Genomic DNA, 13,672 nt, shown 5'->3' on the forward strand with positions numbered 1-13,672 from the left:
TAATTCTGAAGGGAGACATAATAATAAAAGAATAATAATAATAATAATAATGATAACCTCGGTACTATGGTACAATCTGCCGATAAATAATTAGGGGAGATTGTGTAATTGTGTGACAGCTTATTCATGTGTTTCAACAAGTGTTAATTCTTTTGGTGATTTTTGATGTGGTTTATTGTCATGTGGAGTTTTGATTTTCGTCGGTAGCGCGTTTCGCTACGTGATACCCTGCTATCTATCCACAGTAAATTAGTGAGCGAATAATCGTTTAAAATTGTCAATAAATGAGTACGGTCGAACGTAATCTGTGAAGGAGGGGAAACTTGCCAAAGAATTTCCAAATTCAATGTTAAATGAATTTTCCAACGAAATTGTAAAAAAGTTACCATGTAAATGTTGAAATGATTTTCTTACAATAATGTTCAAAGATTTTCTAAAAATTTTGAAAACGATATTTCTGAGTATTGTGAAAGAATTTTAGAAATGGAAATATTGCAGAATTCTCCAAATATTGGTAAAGGAAATTTCCAGAAAATTTAATCAAATGATTTTCCGAAAAGCCATTGTAATTTTGTGAGAAAAACTGATGGGTATATGCCCAGAACTAATATGAAGGGGCAGTAAAATTAGCTTGACTTGTTCGTGCAGCGCGAAACTGTGATACATTTGATTTCTGTTTTGAATTTTGAGCGGACTTGCCTCTCGATCACAAACAGCGTGTTCTTACTTCTCAGTTGTCGTTGCTTTTCTCCTAGTTAATGAGGTGAAACACATTTCCCATTCCTCAGCAGGCATCGGCATGTTAGCAATAGCACATTCAGGCATACAAGTGTGTGGTGTGTGTGGCTTTCTTTTTTTCCAGAGAATTTCCTGCTACCCCTCTGGGTCACAGTTTGCTTGTGACCGAGACTGTGTCTACGCAGCTGCTTCTACTTCAAGAAACATAGCCAATAGTATCATTTGGAGTAACAGTATTTGGCTCGGCCTCTGTGGTGTAGTGGTTAGCGTGATTAGCTGCCCTTCCCGGACGTCCGGGTTCGATTCCTGTCTCTGCCACGAAATTTGAAAAGTGGTACGGGGGCTGGAACGGGGTTCACTCAGCCTCGGGATGTCAACTGAGTAGAGGTGGGTTCGATTCCCACCTCAACCATCCTGGAAGTGGCTTTCCGTGGTTTCCCACTTCTCCTTCAGGCAAATGCCGGGATGGAACCAAATTTAAGGCCACGGCCGCTTCCTTCCCTCTTCCTTGCCTGTCATATCCAATCTTCCATCCCTCCACAAGGCCCCTGTTCAGCATAGCAGGTGAGGCCGCCTGGGTGAGGTACTGGTCATCCTACCCAGTTGTATCCCCGACCAAGAGTCTGAAGCTCCAGGACACTGCCCTTGAGGCGTTAGAGGTGGGATCCCTCGCTGAGTCCGAGGGGGAAACCGACCCTGGAGGGGAAACAGATTAAGAAGAAGAAATATGTAGAATTATTATTATTATTATTATTATTATTATTATTATTATTATTATTATTATTATTATTATTATTATTATTATTATTATTATTATTATATTATATCTGATCAGATATAATGAAGAAATACTGGAGGAACAGAAAAGAAAAAACATCATAGAATATCGGACAGAAATTGACTACAGTGGTCCAATGCGGCCATAAAAGCACAGAATAATAATAATAATAATAATAATAATAATAATAATAATAATAATGAAATTGCTTTATGTCACACCGTCGCAGATAGGTCTTATGGCGACGATGGGATAGGAAAAGCATAGGAGTGGGAAGGAAGCGGCCTTGGCCTTAATTAATTAGTTAATTAATTTTGTCTGGTGTGAAAATAAGAAACCACCGAAAACCATCATCAGTGTTGCCGACAGTGGGGTTCGAATCCACTACCCCCGGATTCAAACTCATGGCCGCGCAGCCCTAACCGCCCGGCCAACTCACCCGCTATTATTATTACTGTTATTATTATGAGGGGGTATTTGAATTTTTCAATGTGACTTGCTTCTAGTTGCATCGTTTTTGGTTATAAGGGGAGGATGCGTTCTCCCGAACTTCCTTGGCTCTTTTTGGGGTAACAAAACGCAATTTGCTTCTAGGTTGGCAGCGTTAGATTCGATGCCTTCCCCTTAAGTATATATTAAATTAAATTATCTGCTGATGGTTCTGTTTCTGTGAGGTTATTAGCGTGGCAGCCGGGGAGATCCTCAAATAGCACCTCTTAAAGCCTTTGAGGTATAGTAGGCACTATGAGGTGTAGGGGAGTTTCCCTTTGCTTTCCTCACTTGATCTGGACGTGCTATAGCAGCACGAGTGTGTGTAGTTCTGCTCAAGACCACCCCTACCTGAAAAACTTTCATACAGTCAGAGCCACTCTTAGGACATAACTAAAACACACGATTGTAGGAGTTAAATAATTTTCTAAGTATCGACAGACTCTTCAGGGTTTGAACACTCAAAATCGTCCTGCAGTGAGACAGTACTCGTTAACTAGCCGCTAGAGGAATTCATACAACAATGAGAATTATCGACCAGGCAGAATTTCTACTGGTAGTGCTCATGAGCCTTTATAATTATATATAACAAGAGTTTTGTCTGTACATAGCTCAGAATTTAAAAAAAATGGTATTTCTGAATCGGTCATGTCCACAGTAACAAGAAAATGCATATTTTAATTTTCCGACATTTCTATCTGTCTGTCTGTCTGTCTGCCTGTCTATCTGTCTGTATTATATATGTAGGCGCTTCGTGAGGTAATGGCTGAAGATAATATGAAGAAAATCGTTATGAATAATTGGGACATGATGCACTACTACCTGGGCATAAATAATTTTATTCAGGCTGAGTGAAATTATAGTTTAGGGGAAGGCCTAGTATTTAATCATCAAATATCTATGTTATTAATGATCCTATCGAAAAATACTACATTAATTGTATAGAATTAATTTTTCGACTACTTATGTCTTATGCATTTTTACCGTTTCGGCTATGATAACAGATATGTTCATAAAATTCGATGTCACCGTGCGAATTGGCCGTGCGCGTAGAGGCGCGCGGCTGTGAGCTTGCATCCGGGAGATAGTAGGTTCGAATCCCACTATCGGCAGCCCCGAAGATGGTTTTCCGTGGTTTCACATTTTCACACCAGGCAAATGCTGGGGCTGTACATTAATTAAGGCCACGGCCGCATCCTTCCAACTCCTAGGCCTTTCCTATCCCATCGTCGCCATAAGACCTATCTGTGTCGGTGCGACGTAAAGCCCCTAGCAAAAAAAAGAATCGATGTTTGTTGCTAAGTCTATATCAACGCCGAACTATGAGAAATTTTGAGAACAGTATTTAATGAAAATGGGTATGTTAAGTCGGTGCAAAAGGCAGTACAGTCTAGGCTATTAATAATTATATTCTCTCAGGCTAGAATGATAGTTTAGGGGTAGTCACCTAAAATTTAACTTTTAAATACATTTGTTATTGGTCGTATCGAACATTGTATCGAGAATAATGTCATAGAGCGTGGTTTTGCCATGATTTCATTTATGTGTTAAACCGCTTGATCATCTGTCGATATCGACAAGGGAAATTGTCAATATGATTATAAAGAGTCAGAAAAAAATCGTAAAAGGAACTATCGCTTGAGAAACAAGACAAGAGGGAGTCTTGAAAGAAGGACGGATTCGTTTTGTATTAGAAGCCCTTATGTTACTCAGTAGTAAGAAGACGAAATGTGGAGGCCTAAAATACAGAAAGCCGGCCCCGTGGTGTAGTTGTAGTGTGCCTGCCTGTCAGCCAGAGGCCCTGGGTTTGATTCCCGGCCAAGTCAGGTATTTATACCTCCATCTGAAGGCTGGTTCGAGTTCTATTCAGCCTGCGTGATTAGAATTGAGGAGCTCTCTGACGGTGAGATAGCGGACCCCGTCTAGAAAGCCAAGAATAACGATCGAGAGGATTCGTCGTGCTGACCACACAACACCTCGTGATCTGAAGGCCTTCGGGCTGAAGCAGCGGTCGCTTGATATGCCAAGGCCCTTCAGAGCTCTAGTGCCGTGGGGTTATGGTTAAAATATCGAAAATCTCATAAAACTGATGAACAGTAATATTATATTGACCATTGCTTGTTCAGTTGTGATTTGTCTCTTCTGCTGCCACTCATATCCGATAGATGAGATTCCCGATGCGTCCCGAGTAAAACGCTGTATTGGCCGAAATTAGCTTGGGGGTTAGATAACTTTGCACATGCTCTATGATTGCCACGTCAGTGTCCGGTTCTACAGCTAGTATTGTATAAAGTAATAAAAATTGACCAGAAAATTTAAAAAAACAAGAATTTGGAAGGAAAGAACTAAGTTAAAAATCTTACCAGCACGAGTAGTAGGACACAGAAGGCAACGATGATCCTCATACTGATACAAGGCGTATTCTGACAATGCTTGGTGCTCCCCCTGATTAATATATACCTGAAGGTGTATTGCAACATCAGACTTGTTATCGAGTCCGTGCAGTGTTAATAGAGGCGCACATGCAAATATGTCGATAACGCTGAAAGAAAAGGAAAAGATCAGGAAATTGCTTGCACGTGTAGTTCATTTTCTTCCTCCTCGGTTTAATTGGCACGTGGAGATTTCTGACTTGGATATGTCCCTGCACTGGGGTTCTATCTAGAAGTAGTGTCGTCAGATTTCCAAAGCCATTGAAACCATTCCGACCGGTTGTCCTCGTCTATGTATTACTTGTTAATAATTTTAATGTTATTTCATTTACCTCACACCAACTACTCCTTTTTACGGTTTTCGGAGACGCCGATGTGCCGGAATTTAGTCCTGCGGGAGTTCATTTACGTGCCAATAAATCTACCGACACGAGGCTGAGCACCTTCAAATACCACCGGACAGAGCCAGGATCGCACCTACCAAGATGGGGTAGAAAGCCAGGGCCTTAACCGTCTGAGCCACTCAGCCCGGCGTACAACTTGTTAGGAGCGCCATATACATGCTTCTGTAAGAAGGCAAGTTCTTAGTTAAAGGTCGTTTATACGTTGATATCAGAGGCTTAGTTCAGTTCCAGACGACAGCGAAATTCTCGGCAAATTATTCAGAACTCCCGCCGGGCATGGGAAAGCGATCATTGTGTTGTACGACGAACGTCGCGGAATAGTTTTCCTTCCCAAGTAGCTAACTCGGTGAACCGCGTACATTCGCGATCGAGGACGTCGTTCCGTTTGTGATGGCTACGATTGATATTCGTTGACGACACAGACGCGGAGGGAAGCCCAAGCATATCCTCTACATGGCGTTGAAGATCATGCGTGTCCTTTGGTTTGATCGCTCCGCTCAAATCCACCTGTGATACAACGAAACTTACTCGCGTCGACGTATGAAGCAAGAAGTTTAGGTGAGATGTGCATCGTGCAAAGACCGACCCCAATCCTCAGACCGTAATATTTTAAAAAAACATGGCGGCCGAAGTAGCCGGATTACTGGGATTGGCTAACGCGAACATATCACGTACAATGACGGTAATTTAAAATGATAAATGTAACATGAAAGGGACAATCAATCTTTCACGTACGGAAACGCTTCGCCAACTAATACGCAGCACATATCATCAACTAAAAAGATCCCCATGACACTACAGCCCTTGAAGGGACTTGGACTACCAAGCGACCGCTGCTCAGCCCGAAGGCCTGCAGATTACGAGGTGTCGTGTGGTCAGCTCGGCGAATCCTCTCGGCCATTATTCTTCGTTTTCTAGACCGGAGCCTTGCCGGAAATCGAACCCGGGGCCTTCAGGTAAGAAGCAAGCACGCTACCCCTACACCACCAGAATCACATATATTCTGCTAGAAAAGAGAACATGCTATTTATTTAGAAATTTCATTTTGTCAAGCAACGTTTTTCTTACATTTCAGAGGCTAATGACCTATATGTTAGGCCCCTTAACAACAAGCATATTCTAATTCACTTCGCTGGATAGATGAAAATACATGATGAAACTTTTAAAAGGATATTTAAAAAATCATTTTGAATGTTTCAACATAAATTAAGGTGCGAGATTCCTCAATTTATTCGCTCTCGTGAGAACTATGAAACATAATTAGTTGCTTTAGTTCTAAAATCGTGGACGATTTCTTATATTCAGCACCTAGTGAAAGGGATGTACACCCGTAATAATAATATTATTGGCTTTACGTTCTACTAACTACTTGTTGACGGTCTTCGGAGACGCCGAAGTGCCAGAATTTAGTCCTACAGTAGTTCTTTTACGTGCCAGTAAGCCTACGAGGCTGATGTATTTCAGCAACTTCTAAACACCACCTGACTGAGCCAGATTCGGACCTGCCAACATGGGGTCAGAAGGCCAGCTCCTCAACCCGAAATGATTATGTTAGCCCAATGAACGGCTCTGGTAATGGTAACATAATGTTGACATGTATGGCATAGCAACACTTCACACAATGACGGTAACCTTTGTAATGAAACGTTCAAACACTAAACAATAATAGTTTTTCCCCGTTATAGAACACGAGTGAACAATCTCTATTGACTCTAAACACTGATACTTAACCACATGGACGAGCTTCAGTTCGGTGAAGCCTGCTTTATAACAGATAAACCCAGCATGAATCGGAAGGTGTTGGTAGTGTAAAACCCTGCGTTACAAACCCAGCTAAGCCTTCCAAATCACTATTTCTTCCGTGGAACAGTACACAGATTTCTCTGTCTGTCACACTTACACGTTTTGTTGTCCGGCTCCATGGCTAAATGGTTAGCGTGCTAGCATTTGAGCATAGGGAACCAGGGTTTGATTCCAGGCAGGGTCGGCAATTTTAACCATTATTGGTTAATTTCGCTGTCACAGGGACTGCGTGTATACGTCGTCTTCATCATCATTTCATCGTCATCACGACGTGCAGGTCGCCTACGAGAGTGAAATCAAAGGACCTGCACCTGGCGAGCTGAACCTGTCCTCGGACACTCCCAGCACTAAAAGCCATACGCCATTTCATTTCCCATGTTTTGTTATTCTCCAAGATCTAGCCAAACATTTCCGAAGGCAAGCACAGATTATTATAAAATACACTTGCATCTAAATCAGTCGACCCTTTAAAACACATGGACACTGACGGATTATCACAATATCAATTGTATTATATCTAAATTAATATTTTTCGAGGAACATGAAAAGGTTCACCGTTTGGAATTAAAGGAATGTCTTCCCTAACCTCAGACTTATTCTCAAAGTAATATATGCACAATACAGTTTTATCATATGTATATTCCCAATCCATTCCTCTCTTTAAGTTTTATTATGTAGAACAATTAAGAATAGTTGTATGAGAGGCATTGACATAGGTAGATTTAAACCTGGTTCACAATACGGTCAAAATAAACACCATTCTCACAATACTTGGTAGGATTACAGATCCCAAGTGTCCACTGACTCATATAAATACACTCGCACATTTATATGCTACAATCAAACTAACATTTATGTCCAACTTTCATTAAACGACACCGATTATTGTACCGGTTACGACCTGTACATGCCGTATTGTTTTACTATGAATTGTACTTCATCATCACGCAAGACGTTCAGAGCGAACTTGGTTTATTTACGTTCGGAGGAGCGAGCAGGCGAGCCAGCGACAGCTGTGTGTGTGACGTAGCTGCAGGGACAATATAGACTACCCACCTGACGCCACGTGTAGCCTGCATGGCCTGGTATGTTCTGGATATGAACGTCACGCTTTCGTGATCATTCGATTGAAAACATTTCAAAAATTATCTAATAATAATCGTAGCGACTTGAGCGATACGTCATTTTGAAGAGGATAACATGAAGGCCTCAAATTGTGAATCTCGAGTAAAACCGTCGAGGGATTCGCGAGATAATCAGCCTCAATATTTGATGGCGTGGGAGCCCCAAACTGAATATAAGCTGAGCTCACTTGACCCAATCATGCAGTCTTAGCTGGGTGTCCAGCCTAACTCTCCACGCTGCAGTGTTCGTCGAAGTGCTGACAGAGTCTAACTTCGAATATTCAAAGTCTTAATGTGGGACTTAAACTCTGGCAGGCGTGTTGAACGTATAATTGTGCGCGTGTGAACTGTAATGTATAACAAAGTCTTTATAATGAACATTGAGTCTATCAATCAAGTTGAACTTATAATCTGTGCGCGTATTGGAACTCTGATTATGACAAGTCGTGTGCAATTAATTTGAAGAAAAGCAAATTTTTCAAGACGGATATCCTTTTCCTTGGTTATGTCATCAGCGGTGAGGGCATCCGCCAAAATCCTGCCAAAATTCAATGCATTGTGGATTTTCCTAGGCTTTACAGGATTAAGCAAGTTCGGCAATTCCTTGGACTTTGCCAATTTTTTCGCAACATTGTCCTCAGTACACAGAGACTGTAGCGCCTCTCGAGGAATTTCTGAAGAAAACTAACCGCTGGAAATGGACTACTGAATGTGAGCAATCATTTATTGCCACTAAAAGGATGCTCAGAAATAATATGCAGCTCTGCTATCCATATTATGACTGGCCTTTCCATATTGAATGTGATGCCCGTAGGATAGGGATCGCCGCAGTTCTCATCCAGGTCGATGCTAGTGAGCCCGATGTCAAGCTGTTCATTTCGTTTGTAAGTTGGAAGCTAAGGGCGCATGAAAAAGTGTACACCGTCACAGAGCTAGAAGCCCTAGCTATTGTATATTCGCTTCTATATTGGAAAAAGTTGTCTTCGGTTTCCCGATCACGATCTATACGGACCACAAGGCACTAACATTCATTCTTTCTTCCGACCTCACAAATGAACGGGTCACTATGTGGGCGCTATTATCCAGCAATTTAATGTCTCAATTGTGCATCGACCTGGGAAGAAAAACGTACTAGCGGACACCCTCAATCGGAATCCCGCAGATGCAGCCGTGGCCTGTCCTATTTCAATCACTGATAGTGATGATGATGATGAGTTTTTGTGAAGATTTTGGTATCTAGTGGAAGCCTGGTGGATAGACCACAGGTTAAGAGAAATTATTCGTTTCTGTGAAGGATCGATCCCACAACACGATCCAGATTAGGCCCGTATTAGACAGGCAGCCCAATCTTTCTCATGGGACAAGAACCTACTCTATAAGTATGTTCACGCAACAGGAACCACTAAACGGATTTATGCCCCGGCTAAATTTCGAGAAGCCATCATCTTCGATTGCCACTTCATCACAGGGCATGCTGGACTGGATAAAGGACGAACTTCTACAATTGCCTCTTACGACGGGGTGTAATATTATTGATTATGCTGATAATTCCCTTACTTTAGTTGAATCTGTTAATGTACAGAATTTAAATTATCTAGAAAATTCAACTTCAAGCACCTTCTCTCGGTGGGGTTCCGTAAACAAACATCAGTTCAGTCCTTCAACAACTAAAGTCGTGTCTGCTGAAAAAAATGCTATTAATAAGAATGATACTAGAAGATCAATTTCTATATTTAGGTCTTGTGCTTTACATAAACAGTCGACTTTCAGGGCACATCCGAATGGATTAAAATTGAAATAATCCAAACATTTACAAGGACTTGCGATTGCTTGTAGACATTCTTGGGGACGTAACTATGAGGTTCTACAAGTAATATATCAAATGGTGATTGCTCTAAGAATTTTCCGTGTATATCGCACTACATCTACGGATACAGCTCTTATAATTGTTATATTAGAACCACTGTTTTAAAAAGAATTGGCAAAGTCGAGCTGTCGTTACTGGAGAAGAAGAGAGTATCACCTTTGCCAGTTTTCAATATTATTTTAGAGCAAAAGTGTCACTTTTTGGAATCCACTTATCCTAGCCAATTCAAGAAACTTATGCGTAAAAATTGCTTAAACACCGAAGACAGTATCATATTAACTGATGGCTCCCACATACCAAGATCTGATGGGACAGACGGTGTAGGCTGTGCATTTGTAGTCTTTGATAATGATGCTGAAATATTTGCAGCTCAGTATAAACTTTCTCCCAACTGTTCAATTTTTCAGACAGAACTCTAGGCCTCAAATTGTGCGTTATAATGGCGCAAAACTAACAACAGAAGAGTGCGAATCTTCAGCAATTCACAAGGTGTATTGAACTCATATGACTTACATCAAACTGAGGTCAATAACAGAGCAATAGCTCAGGAGTGTTCTCACATCTGTACAGTGCCACCTTAATGGTTGTAAACCTGGAAATTTCTAAACCACGGTATCGTGCACTCAAGAGACAAAGTGGTTATGTGCTGTTCCTCACATTCATTAACAAATGTTGTAAACTAAATTTATAAGAACTACTTTTGTTATTATTTTCAACTATAATCCTAACATAACTTTGATAAAATGGGTTTCCTATGTTGTTCCGGATATTAAATAAATTTTTAAAAATCTGTCTATAGAGCTTTCCCTCCTCGGTGGATTCGTTAATAAAATAATTTTTAAATTGTTTATAAATATTTAAGTCTTCGTTAAAAGCTTCATTTACATATCTGATTCCCTTGATCTCTTCTTTTCTAACCGAACTTTGTGTTATTTCGTTGATTATGTCCCACATATTACCCGTTTGTTGGTATTGCGATTGATCATATACCCACTGCATAGCACTCCACTTTCACAATTAGTTCATATAGTTTGGTCCTATATTTCCTGCACAGTTCTTTAATTTCCAAGTTACAATTAATTTTTAAATATTGTTGATCACGTCGGGCTCTTGTGTGAATAGATTTCACCAAACTGTAAGAAATCTATTCTGTGCTTTCTACTTGCTTTGATTTCAATTGTAGAGTGCACATGCTCATGAAACTTTTAATCGTGTTCAAAAAATTATCAATTTCAATATTTAAATCACTGCTATGAAACATATCTCCCCATTTTGTTATACTCAAAATTATTTTTAGCACAATATGATCTCTTTTGAAACAGTTACGTAGAGAATTTGGTATAATAGGAGAGACGAAGTCATTTTGAATGTTGAGGCTTACTATTGTAGGATGATAAAAAAATTTACTTAGAGAGATGATAGAGAGAATGTTGTCATTTCTCAATCTACATTTAATCAAAGCATGATCAGGACAGGATTAAAATGACCAGATTATTCTACTTGTACCCGTTACTGTGCTGGTATGGTATATTTAGGGCGGAATATTGTTTGCTTGCAAAATTAAGAGATTTTCTTCACAGTCGTATGAATTTTAGAGGTCTATGTTTGTGCTCCCTTCTATCAGTTCAGTTTCAACATGACATCTCGCGAGACTATAATAATAAAACTCACTGAGAAACCGCTGTTTGTTATTTAACTGCACCCACGTGCTCCTGTAATAGGTACTTTCTTGCTATCATGGTTAATTTTTCTTCCATGATAAATTTAAAGTCATCATAGTCCATAATTACCGTTTCATGGTCCAAAACATTTCAAACCATTTTGAACTAACAATACAACACGATCACATTTTTATCTAACCCCCCACTGTATTAAATTTGTACATGGCATGGTTACTTATATTTACATTACTCATTATCGAAACTTTCTGTTAAAATTATTGCATCGAACCTATGATTGTATGTTTAGAAAACAAGTGAATACGAGACTTTTTATACAGTTTATTTTTGAACGAAATACTCATGAAGTTGTGTCACTATCGAAGGCTCTTTGCTGCTGACATAGTATGTATGCGCAGCTAATTCAAGAGTATGTTCTAAATGGATTCGAGCACATATGAATCCTAAAACTCCAGACAAACAAAGCTGTGTAACATATAATCTCAATCATTCAGTAACTCATCTGACATTTGGTTATATTTTATTCAAGACTAGCTGTCACCCGCAGCTTCACTCGCGTAGATTTGGAAAGTTGATAAAAAATAATTGTACCTCTTACTGCACTAAGACATTATCTGGAAATCCCTAAAGTATAAAAACTCACCGAAAAGTAGCATTTCATTTACCCCAGAACGTCTTTGTAAACCACGATTGTGGCATTGCCTTTTGGGGCTAAGATGACCAGACTACTGGCAGAGATAAATCTGGAACATGCGACAGAGAAACAGTCCTCTTTTAAGTAAAAAAGAAAAAAAATAGTTTCTTTTTTTCTAAAGGAGATTCCAAATACCGATTTTCACGTCTGTAGCATTTTAGTCTTTGAGGCATAAGTGTCCTCACAAAGATAATTCAACTCCTTCTTAACTTACATTCGATCTCCAGCTTAAGTTGATTTTCCACAAACCAAGGGTACGTGTTTCTTTATTTTTAAAGTTGATTACAGGTACGAATTATCACGTCTGTAACATGTTAAATTTATGAGATATGCTGTAGATATACTCATTTTAAAAACTGCCTCACTCCTTGGCTGAGTGGTCAGCCTTCAGGCCTTCGGTTCTCAGGGTTCCGGGTTCAATTTCCGGCTGGGTCGGGTAGTTTAATCGCGTGTGATCAATTCATCTGGCTCGGGGACAGGTTGTTTGTGTTTGTCCCAACACTCTCCTCTTCATATTCGATCAAAACACACCACATTAACAACCATAACAGATACATGGAATAGTAATTACCTCCCTACACACGCGGTTGGCGTCAGGAAGATTATCCAGCCGTAAAACAGGGTCAAATCAACGTGTGCGACACAGTTCACACCCGCGACCCCTCAGGTGTGGGAAAAGCGGTAGAAGAAGAAGATACTCATTTTAAAAATTCACGTTTTTTATTATTTCATCCCCTTACGCGGATTTTCCAAAAAAAGTGTTTTCATTTATTTTTGAAAGAGATTCCAAATACCAGTTTGAACGTCTGTAATATCTTCAGTTACTGAGATACATGTAGCCTCATATAAAGAATTCAAATCCTTCCTCACTTCTTTTCACTCTCCTCACCCCCCTCCACCCCTTAAGTGGATTTTCTGAAATCAACAAATTATGTTCTTTTATTTTTAAAGGAGATTACATATACCAGTTTTCATGTCTGTAACATGTTACGTTTTTGTGATACATTGTAGAAAATCTCGCTGCTGTAAGAATCCTGGAGCTGACGCTACCATGATTACTGCAGTTCATTTCTTTATCCGATTCCTAGAGCAGGGGTAGTTTGATGTTAATATCTCAACAACGGTTGGCTTTAGGGCCTTAAAAGATGGGTTTCGGGCCCCTAGGGCTTACGGAGTTTTGTTCTTTGCGTCAAGGGGCTAAAAATGAGCTTTGTCTCGTCCATGTTTGACAAATTCGATATTCCACGTATAATTGCCTAGTATTTTATATCTCCCAACGTCGCCCAACCCCTATCGAATTGTTTTGAAAATAAAATATAGCTTATACCACTCAGGAATAAGTTATATTTATATTAGTGAAAGAATTTTTAGAATCGGTCCAGTAGTTCCTGAAATTAGCCATTAGATACAAGCAAACTTTACCTCTGTATTGCTGACGGGGCAAGATTTTCGAGAAATCCGAGACCATCCTAATAATTTTTTGGAAATTATTAATTTATCCCCCTAATTAAACAAGAATTTAAGTGAAAAAGTAATAAGAAAAGTTAGCACACATTTTTGAATGAAATGAGGTGAAATTATAATGACGGAATTAGTTTCGAAAAAGTTCACAAAGGTAGTTTCTATGGTAACCTCAATGTCAACGGTAGAAATTTCACAATTTT

At 39.7% G+C, this 13,672-nt stretch overlaps 1 long non-coding RNA gene across 2 annotated transcripts in view; it reads right to left on the reverse strand.

Annotated features, from left to right (window-relative positions):
* Positions 1–4,483, reverse strand: part of LOC137503110 (uncharacterized) — a 31,961-nt gene extending 27,478 nt beyond the window's left edge. For both annotated transcript variants that reach the window (XR_011019054.1, XR_011019053.1), the window contains exon 1: positions 4,369–4,483. This is a non-coding gene — a long non-coding RNA (uncharacterized lncRNA). The remainder of the gene's footprint in view (positions 1–4,368) is intronic.
* Between the last annotated feature and the right edge of the window lie 9,189 nt (positions 4,484–13,672).

Source organism: Anabrus simplex, chromosome X, assembly GCF_040414725.1.
Source record: "Anabrus simplex isolate iqAnaSimp1 chromosome X, ASM4041472v1, whole genome shotgun sequence".
Taxonomy (NCBI): domain Eukaryota; kingdom Metazoa; phylum Arthropoda; class Insecta; order Orthoptera; family Tettigoniidae; genus Anabrus; species Anabrus simplex.